The following is a 13879-nucleotide window of genomic DNA, read 5'->3' as shown; positions in this document are numbered from 1 at the left end:
TCAGTTATGGGGGTTTTCAAACAAAAGTTTACAAAATTGGTAGCTGTTATATAGTGTACGCATGACTAAAAATGAAAAGTTGGTTCTTTGCGAAAACTTAGTGAATAGTATACCTTTGAGGTCTTAGTGTATTTATTTATGCTAAGACGGTGGGCTCATAATTCTACCTATACGGATGTGGCAAACCCCCATAACCGTATAGATGGTGTTCCTTTGGCTGCAGGTACTCCGGTCGAAGTTAATGGTGTTGTAGATGTGAACTTGGGATATTATGACCGAAGCTCGTCGTGACGGTCGTAATTGCAGGACCACGGATGTCCATTGTTTTATAGATTTTGTTTATGGCTTGTGACGCTTGTGTCACTTGTTATGGTATAAGCCATTCCTGTTGTGTAATTATTATGTTGATAAGACTTAAACAGATAGATGTTAAATGGCTCTTTATTGTAAATAACTTGTGATATATGTATAAGTTGTGATTTCCGCAATTCAGGTTTATGTTTCCGCTACATAGTTAGATATATGTTATACTCTGATTTACCATGTACATATTATGGGGTATGTACCATATGTTGGCTTTGTGACACATCGTTGTGCCACTGTGAGGACTCGTTTATGTTTGTAAAAAAAAAAAAAAAAGGGTCGTCACATATATGCTTCAAGAAGACTCTGTGCAAAAATCAAGACAGTGAAGTTCAAGTCCCTTGCATCAGTCCGGACGACGTGGTATTCCGCCCGGACACTCATCTGTCAAGCATCATCCGTTCGGACGAAGAGAACTTTTCGTCAGGACTCCAATCTGTGTCCAGAAGCTTTGAACTGTTCTAAGTTGCATCTGTCCAAACGTTTCAGCAATACATCTGGACGCCCTACAATGTTAGACAAGTAAAAGGATTTTTTTCCAAAACACATATATAGGAAGACAGCTGCAAACCATCCGAACGTCAGGTCTCACTACAAAAAAAATTGATTTTCGCCACTTGCAATTCGCCGCGTGTACGGTCACTGTACACGCGGCGAACTGTTGGCCGCGTGTAAGTAGCCGCGTACATACACGCGGTGGATCTGGGTAACACTAATTGCACAATTGGCCGCGTGTATTTTAATACACGCGGCCAACTGTTGGCCGCGTGTATTTTAATACACACGGACAGTTGGCCGCACGTATAAAATATATATATATATATATATATATATATATTTTACTAACATTCTCCAAATTTATTTTATCCCAAAATATCACAAAATCAAATTGCACAAATTAATCAAAACAACAATATTTAAAAATTCGAATACCATGTACTAATAAATGTATTCATTACTAACAATAAATACTTACACAACAATATCAACAAATTTGAGAATCTTGATTTAATAAAGTTATTCGTTACTAACAAAAAAAAAATACACAAAATATCTACAAATCTGGAGGACGTCGCTGCGGATCACGAGGTGCAGTCCCGGGCATGACCTCGCCAACTGGCGATTGTCCCACAAGAGATGGTGTAACAGGCGATGGAGTCCCGAGAGGGGATTGTTGGCTCAGCAATTGTCCAGCAGGCGACAACGGACCAACCGTTGTCGCATTACCTGCAAGTAATAAAAATAATTAACCTATATAATATTATATGCAAATTTAAACAAGTAATGAGAACAAATTAAAAATAAACCTAAGTGTATACATAATATGAACCATACCTGCAGGCGCACTACTAACAGATGACGTACTACCTACGTGTGCAGGTGAAGACTGCTGAGCACCAGGGCATACGAACGATAATCCTGTAGAGGACATGAAGGCCTCAAACTGTCGCATGCGCTGCTCCATAGCATCAAACTGTCGTATGCGCTGCTCCATGCTGTCAGCCCGCTCTCTCTCGGCCCGCACTATGCCCTCCAACCCGTCATTCTTCTCTCTCTCGGCCCGTAACATGATCTCCATCTCCGCAATTTTGTGAACAGCCCAATCCTGAGACGTGCCCTCGGCCGGTCCCCCCCGTGTGCGGGCCCTATACGAGAAACAAGTCCCGCGAACAGGAGTAACGTTCGGCCCAACCGGCCGAACCCTACCCGCATACTCGGGTCGCCCAACCGCTTGCTCGTACGCGTCGCCAGGTGCCCAACGCACCGTATCTGATGAGACGGGCTTCGAGGCAGCAGGATCATTGGACAAACTTTGTGTCATCCGCTCCTGTACGTCGTCAACATACAAAACACTGGTAATTAATAACCTCTTTATCACAAGCATAACTAATAATAATCGATAACCTATAACAGTAGCATACGCATAGGTCCCGTGTCCGCTCGTTCAGGTAAGTGCCGTCTTTCCTTGTGTGCGTCTTCACAAACGACTCGGCGCGAGTGGGGGGCGTGCCAGATATAGATGCCTGTCGCCATACAGTATAAATATATAACAAACATTGGATATTCATTTAATGTTAAGAAAGAACAATTACGCACAAATAAGAATTAGGGTTTTTACATATTGTTTCATACCTCATCGTGATTAAATCTGGCATAACTTTTGGACCCCAGACTATGGGGGATGTCATTCTGCTCCCGCAGCCGCTTCATTCGTTCAGACCTCGCCTTTGCATTGAACATTCCCAAAAAAATGTAAGAATTGATACACTTAATTACTTATGTGCTATGATTGAATGAACTGTTTATTAAAAAAACACAACATTATAGTAATACATTCAAAGACCTACATACCAGATTTATTTTTGTGCACCACTCATGCAGTACGTCCTCCACATCCGTTCGGTCATACTTATCAAAAAACGTATCTGGCATTCTCGCACGTATTGTCAATGGCGTGTCACCGTCTCAAATCTGTAGCTGGGTCCTCAACTTCGACTTCCACGAACGGTGCTTACGGCCCATATCACCCCAGAATTCATTCTGTGCCAGGCACTGGTCGACGGATACGGGTACATAAAATTCTTGCTGCACATTCAATCTAATGATTAATTTTAGCAGTTCAATAAAAACATCATCTTAACTTTAATTTCACAAAATACATATATTAGTGTCATACACATTCCATTATGGCATCCCACATAGCCCGCTTAATCTGCTTATCTACCTTTGCCCATTTGTCCCGCAAGTGAATGTGGGACCCGCTCCGTAAAAGCTTGCCCGCAGCCCGTCTATAACGATTGCATGCTCGTCCCACGGGTTGTGTTGCAGCATTGTACTGCAACACAACTTTCTTCCCCCTCGGGAGCACCCAATTTCTCTCTGGGTCCTTAATCACCTCAAAATAGATGCTCCCGTCTAGGTTATACCCTAGTCAATAAATATAAAACGTTAATATATTAACACTAAATAACTTAATTATATTAATAAATTAAAAATTCAATTTAAATATTATACGAACTTACTAAATTAAGATATAATGATGTATAAAAATGTACTTACCCATCAGCCGAATATGGTCGAACGCTATGTGCTCGGTCGCTGGGTCACCAACATGCTCCTCGCCTACCTCATCTTCTGGGTGATGCTCATCATCATGATCGTCATCCGAAGGCATATCCTGGGGGACATCATGGGCTAACTGATCAAGACGCAACATCACATCGTCCCCCTCGCGGGGCAGCTGGGTCTCCCTCACATCTGGGTCCTGACTCTCCCCAGAAAGCGGCAACTGGCTCTGTCCATAAACAGTCATCTGGCTCTCCCCAGGTGCCGGGCCCTGGCCCCCCGCCGGTGCTGACAGCTGTCCCGACCGCATAGCCGGCATAGGCATCCCCCCCCCGCTGTGACAGCGGGAATCTGTCATCCTGAGTCTCACTATCAGGGTTGACTGGCATAGGTGGTGTAAGGGGGTATGGATAGTACAACGGGAATCTGCTCAAATCATGACACTCTCGCGCCCACCATCGATCAATATGACCCGGTCAGGTGATCCCGGCCTGGGAGAACGTCGTGTATGGAGAAAGAGAATACCCAGCTGAGCTCGTCTGGCCGGGATCTGACCTACTCATCCCCGCCGTACCCGGGGGCAATGGTCGATAAATAGCGTCCGAGTGGTGTGGCCACGGTGTAGTATGTAGTGCCGCTAACATCGCCGGTGTGGACGTAGGCGGCTATGGAGAAGGAGAATATCCAGCTGCGCTCGTTTGCCCGGGATCTGACGAGCTCATCCCCGCCGTACCCGGGGGCAATGGTCTATAAACGGCGTCCGGGTGGTGTGGCCACGGTGTGGTATGTAGTGCCGCTGACATCGCCGGTGTGGATGTAGTCGTGCAAGGCACGGGTAGGCGTGGTGCACGATGTGCGCAAGTAGGGGGTCTCTGGTCCATTGAAACCTGCAAACAAATGTTAGACAAATTATTAGAAATTCGTATTAGTTTTAATATTAAAAAAGAATATGCATAATATACAATGAGCTCTATGCAAAATAAGAAAGTATTTTGAGTTTAAGCAAATTGTACCAATAATAAATATAGCAATCATTGTATAACAGGAGCTTCAATCGGATCAATGTCGGGCCTGTCGTGATCGAATTCATCATTCATATCATGCAGGTCATCAGTGGGTAGTACGATCGGTACACACTCGTGATATGCATTATCTGCATCACTACTCCCTTCCCCCTGACCAACATCGTACACGTTGCGCGGTTTAGTCCTCACGGCACAAACCCAGTTTGGGTTCCTTTCATCCTCGACATAAAACACTTGGTCTACCTGAGATGTAAGCACGTAAGGCTCGTCAGTAAGCAGTTCTCCCCTGTGGACGAGGTAAGTGAAGTTGACAAACGCTAGACCATAATCGTCGACTCTAAATCCTCTGTCCATCGTGGGGTCCGCCCAATTGCACTTAAATAGGACGTACGTAGTCCTATCGTAGTACTCGACCTCAACCACATCGGTTAACTGCCCGTAGTAGGTTTTGCATTCAACGGTTGGCACACATACGCCGCTGTTCTGAGTCCTCCTTCCCACATCATGGGCTAGCGTGCGGAACAGTTTTCCGTTTACCACGTACCTGTTATACTTCACTGCTGTCTCCTTCAACCCTCTACTGCGCATAACCAATTTCAGCCCCAATTCCTCCCTACCTTGATCGTCAAGGCCATCAACCTATGTTATCATTTCATATATTAAAAGAATACATCGGTTAATAGCGGCATATTGTCGAACCCTATCTTAAATTGACACTGAACATAGGTAAATATTATATACGAAAATACCACTATTTCCTTACATATGCGCGGTACCACTTGCAGAACTGCTCGTGATGTTGGGCTTCAATCAGAGCGTCCGTGATGCGACCCCTAATGCATGATCGCCTAATAGCGTCTTTGTGCATCCTACATTCAGCGGATATAATTAAAAAACTAATTATTATCAATTATATCATTTGAATCCGGTTCAATATGTAAACACTACTTACATCCGCAAATTGAGAAACTCTTCAGAGTTGAACACAATATAATGATGAATCTGATGCATCGTCAACCGGTTCAAGCTAACTCGCGTTCCCGCCCCCTTGGAACCATCAGGGTTTCTCAAAGGTCTGTTGTGGAAGGTTGGTGCATTTTCTAGATATCTCGAACAAAACGTTACTAGCTCGGTCGCTATGTAACCTTCCGCAATACACCCCTTAGGAGCCGCTTTGTTGCGCACATTCGACTTGAAACCCCCAAGACTCCTGGTGCACACACATAAACATTAAGGGCTTGTCCCCGTTTAATGCCACGAGTTAAATGAAAATATATATATATATATATATATATATATATATATATATATATATATATATATATATATATATATATATATATATATTCTGCTGTATTTTACCTCTCTGCCGGGTACATCCACCTATATTGAACGGGTCCGCCGAGTCTACACTCGCGCACAAGATGCACGACCAAGTGGACCATGCTAGTAAAAAACCCAGGAGGAAATACCTGTTCCAGCTTGCACAGTGTGATACAGACGTCACCCTGCAGTCGGTCCATCTCAGCTTGGGTTAGCTTGGTCGAGCATATGCCTCTGAAAAATGCTGACATCTCAATGATAGGTCTGACCACTTTGTCTGGCAATGACTGACGCAATGCAATTGGTAGAAGCTGCTGCATCAGTATGTGGCTGTCATGACTTTTTAACCCTGAAATTGTACGGTCCTTCATCCGAACACACCGTGAAATGTTCGAGGCATATCCGTCTGGAACTCTCACATTTCGAAGAACCTTTAAAAAGCTTTCTTTATCCTCCCTGGACATCGTGTGACAAGCCGCGGGTATATATGTTTTACCATTTGCGGCGGTGAACGGATGCAATTTAGGTCTCAACCCCATCTCCTGCAAATCCAGCCGAGCTGCCAAGTTGTCCTTCGTTTTCCCTTTGATGTCCAAAATAGTGCCAAGTATATTGTCCATGACATTTTTCTCTATGTGCATGACATCAAGATTGTGCCGAAGCAAATTGTCCTTCCAGTACGGCAATCTGAAGAAAATACTTTTCTTCTTCCACACAACATCATCAGCACCCCGTGCACCCGTCTTCCGCTTCTTCCGTCTCGTCTTACCCGCGTTCTCATCCCCAAACGCAACTCCGTCCAACTGTTGGAGGATCTCGTCCCCGCAAGGCACATCAGGAGCACATTCTAACTCCCCAGTCCCATCAAACGTTCTTCTGTTCAGCCGCCACAGATGTTCGGTTGGCAAGTACCTCCTGTGTCCCATGTAACAAAATTTACAACCGTTCTTCAGATGTTTAGAACGTGTCGAATGCATGCAACAAGGACATGCCTTCACACCTTTGTTAGGTCAACCGGATAAATCTGCATACGCCGGGAAGTTGTTTATTGTCCACATCAACTGAGCACGCATATTGAAATTCTCCATCTTCGCAGCATCTAATGTTTGTACCCCTACATCCCACAGCTCTAACAGCTCATCAATCAGTGGCTGAAGGTAGATGTCGATATCCATACCAGGTGAGCTCGGTCCGGGGATAACCAGTGACAGGATGAACGACGTCTGTTTCATGCACATCCAAGGAGGCAAATTGTACGGTACAAGCAATACGGGCCATGTGCTGTGGGATGTACTCATGTTCCCAAATGGATTGAATCCATCTGCTGTCAGTCCAAGCCGCACGTTCCTACTGTCGGCCATAAAATCCGGATGTAGAGAGTCGAACGATCTCCATGCCTCACCGTCCGCGGGGTGCCTCAATACGCCGTCCCTAGTGCGGCCTTCTGCATGCCATCTCATATTGTGCGCCGTGTGCTCCGACATGAATAACCTCTGTAACCGTGGGATGAGTGGAAACCATCTCAACACCTTCACTGGACGTTTTTTCCTCGACGATATTACCTCACCATCCTGATCGAAATGTATATCAGCCATCCACTTAGATTCTCCACATACGGTGCAGGTATCTAGATCTTTATTGTCTTTCCAGAATAGCATACAGTCATTACGGCACGCCGGAATCTTCTCATACCCGAGACCCATGGAACTGAGGAATTTCTTCGCCTCGTACGTATTAACCGGCAAGTCCTCATCGCAAGGAGGCAATAACTGACTGACAAGCTCAAGAATATCAGAAAAAATCTTGTTACTAATACCTCCAATGCACTTCAAGTTGTAGAACTGTACAGTAGCACTCAATTTACTGTGCTTTGTACCGGGGTGAAGTGGCTTGTCGGCAGTCTTCAACAACTCAAGGTACTTCAATGTGTCCCTTGCAGAGGTTCCTTCATTTACTTCTCCGGGTGGCCAACATGATCGGTGTCACCTACTTCGTGCACGCCGAAGGCGTCACGCAACATGGCGTGCATGTCACCACCTTGTTCCAGGTCTCCGCCTTGTTCTGTGACTTCTACATGTTCAATGCCACATGCAGCCGTATCTGTGACACTGGGATGGTCGTGACCCCGAACAGGATCAGCAGGGTTTAGGGTTGTCTCACCGTGCATATACCAGAAACCGTATCCCGTGGACATTCCCTTCCCCCCTGTCAGGTGGGCAAGAACGTAATCTGGGGGGTGCCGCTGGTTATTCCGGCAGTACTTACATGGGCAGTAAATTTTGCCATCAGCAGACCTACAGTTACGAACGGCGAATGCCACGAACGCTCTACACCCGTCGTTATAACGTGTCGTACCCCTAGGTGCTGACATCCACGACTTGTCCATATTCCTCTGTACGTGAGTTAACAGTCTGAAACGAAATATGTTATTTGATTACAGCAAATAAAGTGCTTGTTTGTTTTAAACAGTTAACTCAAAGTATCGTTCTTTCCTATTTTTGTTAGGATTTAGGGTTTTTTTTTTTAGGTTTTAAGGTTAGGGTTTAGGTTTTAGGGTTTAGTTTTTAAGGTTAGGGTTTAGGGTTTAGGTTTTAATATTTGTAGGGTTTAGGGTTTTTAGGGTGTAGGGTTTTAGGGTGTAGGGTTTAACTAAAATAAAATAGTAATAAAAAAAAATTAATTTAGATCTCGAACCTTTTTCTTTTTTATTTTTTAATATTCTTCTTTCTTTTTTTAGGGTTTAGGGTTTTTGACATTTTTTGTTTAGGGTTTAGGGTTTTAGGTTTGTAGGGTTTAGTTTGTAGGGTTAGGGTTTGGGTTTACCTCACCATAAAAAGTAATTGAAAAAGAAAAAGATGTCTCTCTTTTATATTTTTTTTCTTTTTGAATATTCTTCTTTCTTTTATTAGGATTTAGGATTTGAAGGTTTCTTTTTTTAGGGTTTAGGGTTAAAAAGGTTATGGTTTAAGTTTTTAGGGTTAGGGTTTTAAGGTTAGGGTTTAGGGTTTAGGGTTTAGGTTTTTAGGGTTTAGTTTGTAGGGTTAGGGTTTTAAGGTTAGGGTTTAGGTTTTTAGGGTTTATTCATTTAGGGTTAGGGTTTTAAGGTTAAGGTTTAGGTTTTCAGGGTTTAGTTTTTAGGGTTAGGGTTTTAAGGTTAGGGTTTAGTTTTTAGGGTTAGGGTTAAAAAGGTTAGGGTTTAGGTTTTTAGGGTTTAAGTTTTTAGGGTTTAGTTTTTAGGGTTAGGGTTTAGGGGTTTGGTTTTGAGATTAGAGTATAGGGATTTTTGTATTGGTTTTGATTTAGGGTTCGCACGTATTGTTTAGACCTTTGTTATAAATTGAATAATAAAATAAATTATTATAAATGGTGGACGGTGGCCAAATTATCAGTATCTATTCAATAATTGTTGGATACGATCATTTTATTATAAAATGATGGCGAGTTTGCTTTGAAATGGTTTTTTATTTTTTTGTGTAAAAAAATTACCTGAAAATGAACAATTACACCTTTTTTTTGTGTTCTTAAAAAACCCAAAAATTGTTGAAATAGTACGGCATACAATGGTTTATATTTTATTGGTTTGCGTCATTGATTTTATGATGAAGTTAATAAAATAATGGCGAGATTGGTTAATCTGTTCAAATGTTTTAGCATAAATTGCCAAAAATAATAATCGCCACACCAATTCGTAGTACAGTAAAACATATTACAAAAAAGAAAAATAACACAACTGTACGAATATTTTCCATGCATAACGACCAACCACATCAAAACACATAAAATTACACAACAATAAATATTCAAACCCAACAAAATAAACAGCATTGCATGGACCATTATTAATTGTTAAATCCACAATTATTATATGAAACTATTAAAACAATTATAAACAGATTTTATACAAATTAATTTAAATGCACCAAGTTCATTATAGCAAAAAATAAAGAAAAAAAATTAAGCCCAAAAATACTCACAAAATTTTTTTTGGGGTGTATTTTCTGCTCCTTAGCCAAAATGTACCTGCATTAAAACATATTAGTCCCAAAACAATATCCAAAAAAAATCCCAAAATAGGAATCACGTACAAGGCAGAGAGAGAGAGAGAGAGAGAGAGAGAGAGAGAGAGAGAGAGATAGAGATAGAGAGAGAGAGAGAGAGAAAGCTAGAGAGAGAGATAGACAGATAGACAGAGAGAGAGAGCATATAAAACCTTGGGTATACGCACGCGTGGTGCAGTGACGGCCGGAGAGGGAGCTGACCGGAGAAGACAGCGGAGGCCGGTGGTCGGTGCGGACGTGCGTGACGGAGACGGAGAGGGAGAGATTTGAGTGAGAGAGCTAAGTGAGAGAGCTGAGTGAGAGAGTCGATCTGGAAGCTACCCTTTTTTTTTTTTTTACAATTTTTTTTATTTAAAAAATAGGCTAGGTGGCGCGCGGGAATTGTCCCGCGCAGGTCACCTGGCAAAAATTTGGCCGCGTGGCGTAACACCATGCGGCCACATAGAGACGTGTATACTAATACACGTCTCTATCTGTTTTTTTTTTTTTTTTTTTTTGAAAACCGAACAATTATATATATATATATATATATATATATATATATATATATATATATATATATATTTGTATTTGTAATATATATGGTGTAATAAAATTATATATTTGTATTTGTAATATATATATATATATTTGTATTTGTACTATATATGGTGTAATAAAAATATATATTTGTATTTGTAATATATATATATATAAATATATACATATATTTGTAATATATATGGTGTTAAGGTTTACGTAAACTCTAACCCATAAAACTAAACCCTAAACGATAACCCTAAAACTAATTCTTAAACCCTAAGTATGTGTATATAAAATTCATGACGTGAATACTGTATAATATTAGATTAGTATCCCATAAAACTAAACCCTAAACACTTAGGGTTAGGGTTTTATTAGATTAGTATTCCATTAACGCAAATCCTAATTAGAGTTAGGGTTTACTTATAAGTATACCATATATATGTAAAGTACTTAACACATAAAACGTAAATATACTATAAACATATTGCACGTAGCCCATAACCCCTAACCCTATGTCTATATACTATATATAGCCATAAACCCTAACCCTATGTCTATATATTATATATAGCCATAAACCCTAACCCTAAGTGTATGTACTTTGTTATGTTGCATATTTTTTTTTGTTCCTCGCCGTATAATTATGCATATAATACTCTATATAAACATAAACCTTAACACTAAGTGTATATACATATTATATATATCTATAAACCCTAACCCTAAGTGTATATACTATATATAGCTATACTGTATATAGCTATATAAGTATACTATATATATATATATATAGCCATAAACCCCAATGTTAGAGTATATACAAGTAACTATAAATGTATATAGTTTCGACACGCCGTTTACATGCATGCATATATTATATATATGTATATACAAATATGACAAGATCGTTTTGAAATACAAATACAAACACAAACAAATGCAACCCTAAGTGTATGTACTGTACACATTGATAAACCCTAAGCCATAAAACTAAACTGTAAACTATAAATTAAAACTAAATCCTAACCCTAAATTTAAACCCTACCACTAAGTATATATATATATATATATATATATACTATACTATACTAAACCATGACCATAAATTTGAACCCTAAAACCCATAATCTTAACCCTAAGCTTAAGTGTATGTACTATAGGTAAGCCATAAACCCTAACCTTAACCCTAATCTTAAGTGTATGTACTATATATAGCTATAAACCCTAACCCTAAATATATATACTATATATATAGTTATAAACCCTAACTCTAGGATCAAATGATAGTTCGACCAAGTTTTGAACATTAAACTGGATCAAATGATAGAGGCATGCAATTTTATACTTGTGTAAGGTATGCTATAATGATCGGGACTACAAGGGCAACACATTCATATGGATGTTCTACGAACCCTAACCCTGAGAGTATTAAAATACACATACCATAAATTAAGTCCTAACGCATTCACGAAACTCAACCTGCATGTAAACACTAAAACATAACCATAAGTACAATACATACTATATATAATTATAAACTATAATTAAATATAGCACAAATTTATTGTTGGGGGTATACAGGGGCGGAGCTACTCTTTGGGTTGGGGGGGCCTGGCCCCCCCCAAGCCAAAGGGTCTCCCCCAAAAAAAAAAAAAAAAATCTAAAAAAAAAAATTTAAAATTTAAAATTTTACCCCTTAAATTTTTTATTTTCTTAGTTTTGGCCCTCCCAAAAATTTTTTTTTCAATTTGGCCCCCCCAAAGTTCAAAACCTGCCTCCGCCCCTGGGGGTATATAAGAAGAATTTTTTATAAAAATAAATTCAAAAAAATTTAAATGCAAGTATTGTACAAAACTAATTAGTTTATAAAATCTAATTTGGTATAGGGTACATAGTAATATTATCATGTACATACTATTTGTGTTTTTTTTTTTTTTTTTTTTTTTTAAAAAAAAAAAATTCCAAAAATACACGTGTCCAACATAATGCCACGTGTAATTTATACACGCGGTTAATTGACAGCGTGTATAAATACACGCGGCCAATTAGCCTCGTGTATAAATTACACGATGTCAACTGGCCGCGTGTATAAATTACACGCGGCCAACTGGCCGCGTGTATAAATACACGCAGCCAATTGGCAGCGTGTATAAGTACACACGGCCAGTTGACCGCGTGTAGAAATTACACGCGGCCAACTGGCCACGTGTATAAATTACACGCGGCCAATTGTTGCTACGCCGCATATGGCCGCGTGTCTACAGTAACCGTTACTGTAGACACGCGGCGAAAAGCAGTGTTTTTTGTAGTGTCTACACCGTTCGGATGCTATCCTTGATAAGGCAAGTCTTGCAGAATAATCAGCGAATTTGGAAAGTAGGTTTTACAGTTGTCCGTCCGGACGCCCTCAGCTACCATCTGGAAGCCGCCTAGAGAAAACCGAATCAGTGTCAATTTATGTCTTCTGTAGTCTATAAATAGAGGCCTCTAGGCATATAAATTGTAAGAATTTGTTAGTGAATTTCATAGTGCTTAGAGAGTATATTTTAGGAGTTGTGCTGATCCGCTCACTCTCAAGCCGTTGCCTTTGTGTGTTGCTGCTGTGCTGAAATTGAAGTCTATCTTAGGGAAAAGCCATAAGGTAAAGGATTCCATTGAAGACCCCTCAAATAGGAGACTTGGTTGGGAAGCGTTCATGATGGGTTTCGTGTCAGAGTAATAGGAACAATCGTTGTATTAGGGTATGTGAGTGTTACTTTCTATGTATTAGCTTTGTCTTCTAAATAGTGGATTTCTTGGGTTTGGCTACCCCGGAGTGATTTTTCTCTTAACTGGGTTTCGACTTTGTCAACAAAATATTTGTCTCTTTTAAATTTTGCAATTTAAATATTTTGTTGCACACTAGCACACACTTGGTAAATTAGAAGTCAATTTTATTTTTCAACAAATTTGTAATACCCTGGTCTCATATTGAGAAATTAGTAGCTCGCATAGAGAGTGGTGGTTTATAAGAGATGTTCATTGATGTTAAGTTCCACTTTGCTTACTTTCTAGGTGAAACTGTGCTTTATAAGTAATTCTAGAGAAGCTCCAAATTGACTAGCCCTTTTAGACTGATAGTGCAAATGTAACTAACGTTATTTCTTGTGTCGTTACATCCAGCCTCTCTCAAATGTTCTCTATGCCCTACCTTTTGTTATTCCTAGTAAAGGGATTGACAAACTACCAAAAAAAAAAATGCCCCTTCTAGGTGTTTATAATTATCTTGGAGTTTATTATAAACGCCAGGTTAAAAAAGTTTTCATACGCTAGGAAAGTGTGAAAAGTTTTCGGAAAAATTAAAACCCCTCGAATCTCTCTCACGTTTTCTCTCTCTCACACACACACACACACACACTTTCTCGTTCTCTTCTTCTTCCTATTTCGCCTAATCTCTCTCTCTCGTTTTATTTCTGCAGACTTTCAATCGCAGGAACGGTTCCCCTACTCCAACTGTGGCAAATGCTGCCCCAAGGTATC

Source organism: Alnus glutinosa, chromosome 3 (assembly GCF_958979055.1).
Source record: "Alnus glutinosa chromosome 3, dhAlnGlut1.1, whole genome shotgun sequence".
Taxonomy (NCBI): Eukaryota; Viridiplantae; Streptophyta; class Magnoliopsida; order Fagales; family Betulaceae; genus Alnus; species Alnus glutinosa.
This window is presented reverse-complemented; position numbering follows the sequence as displayed.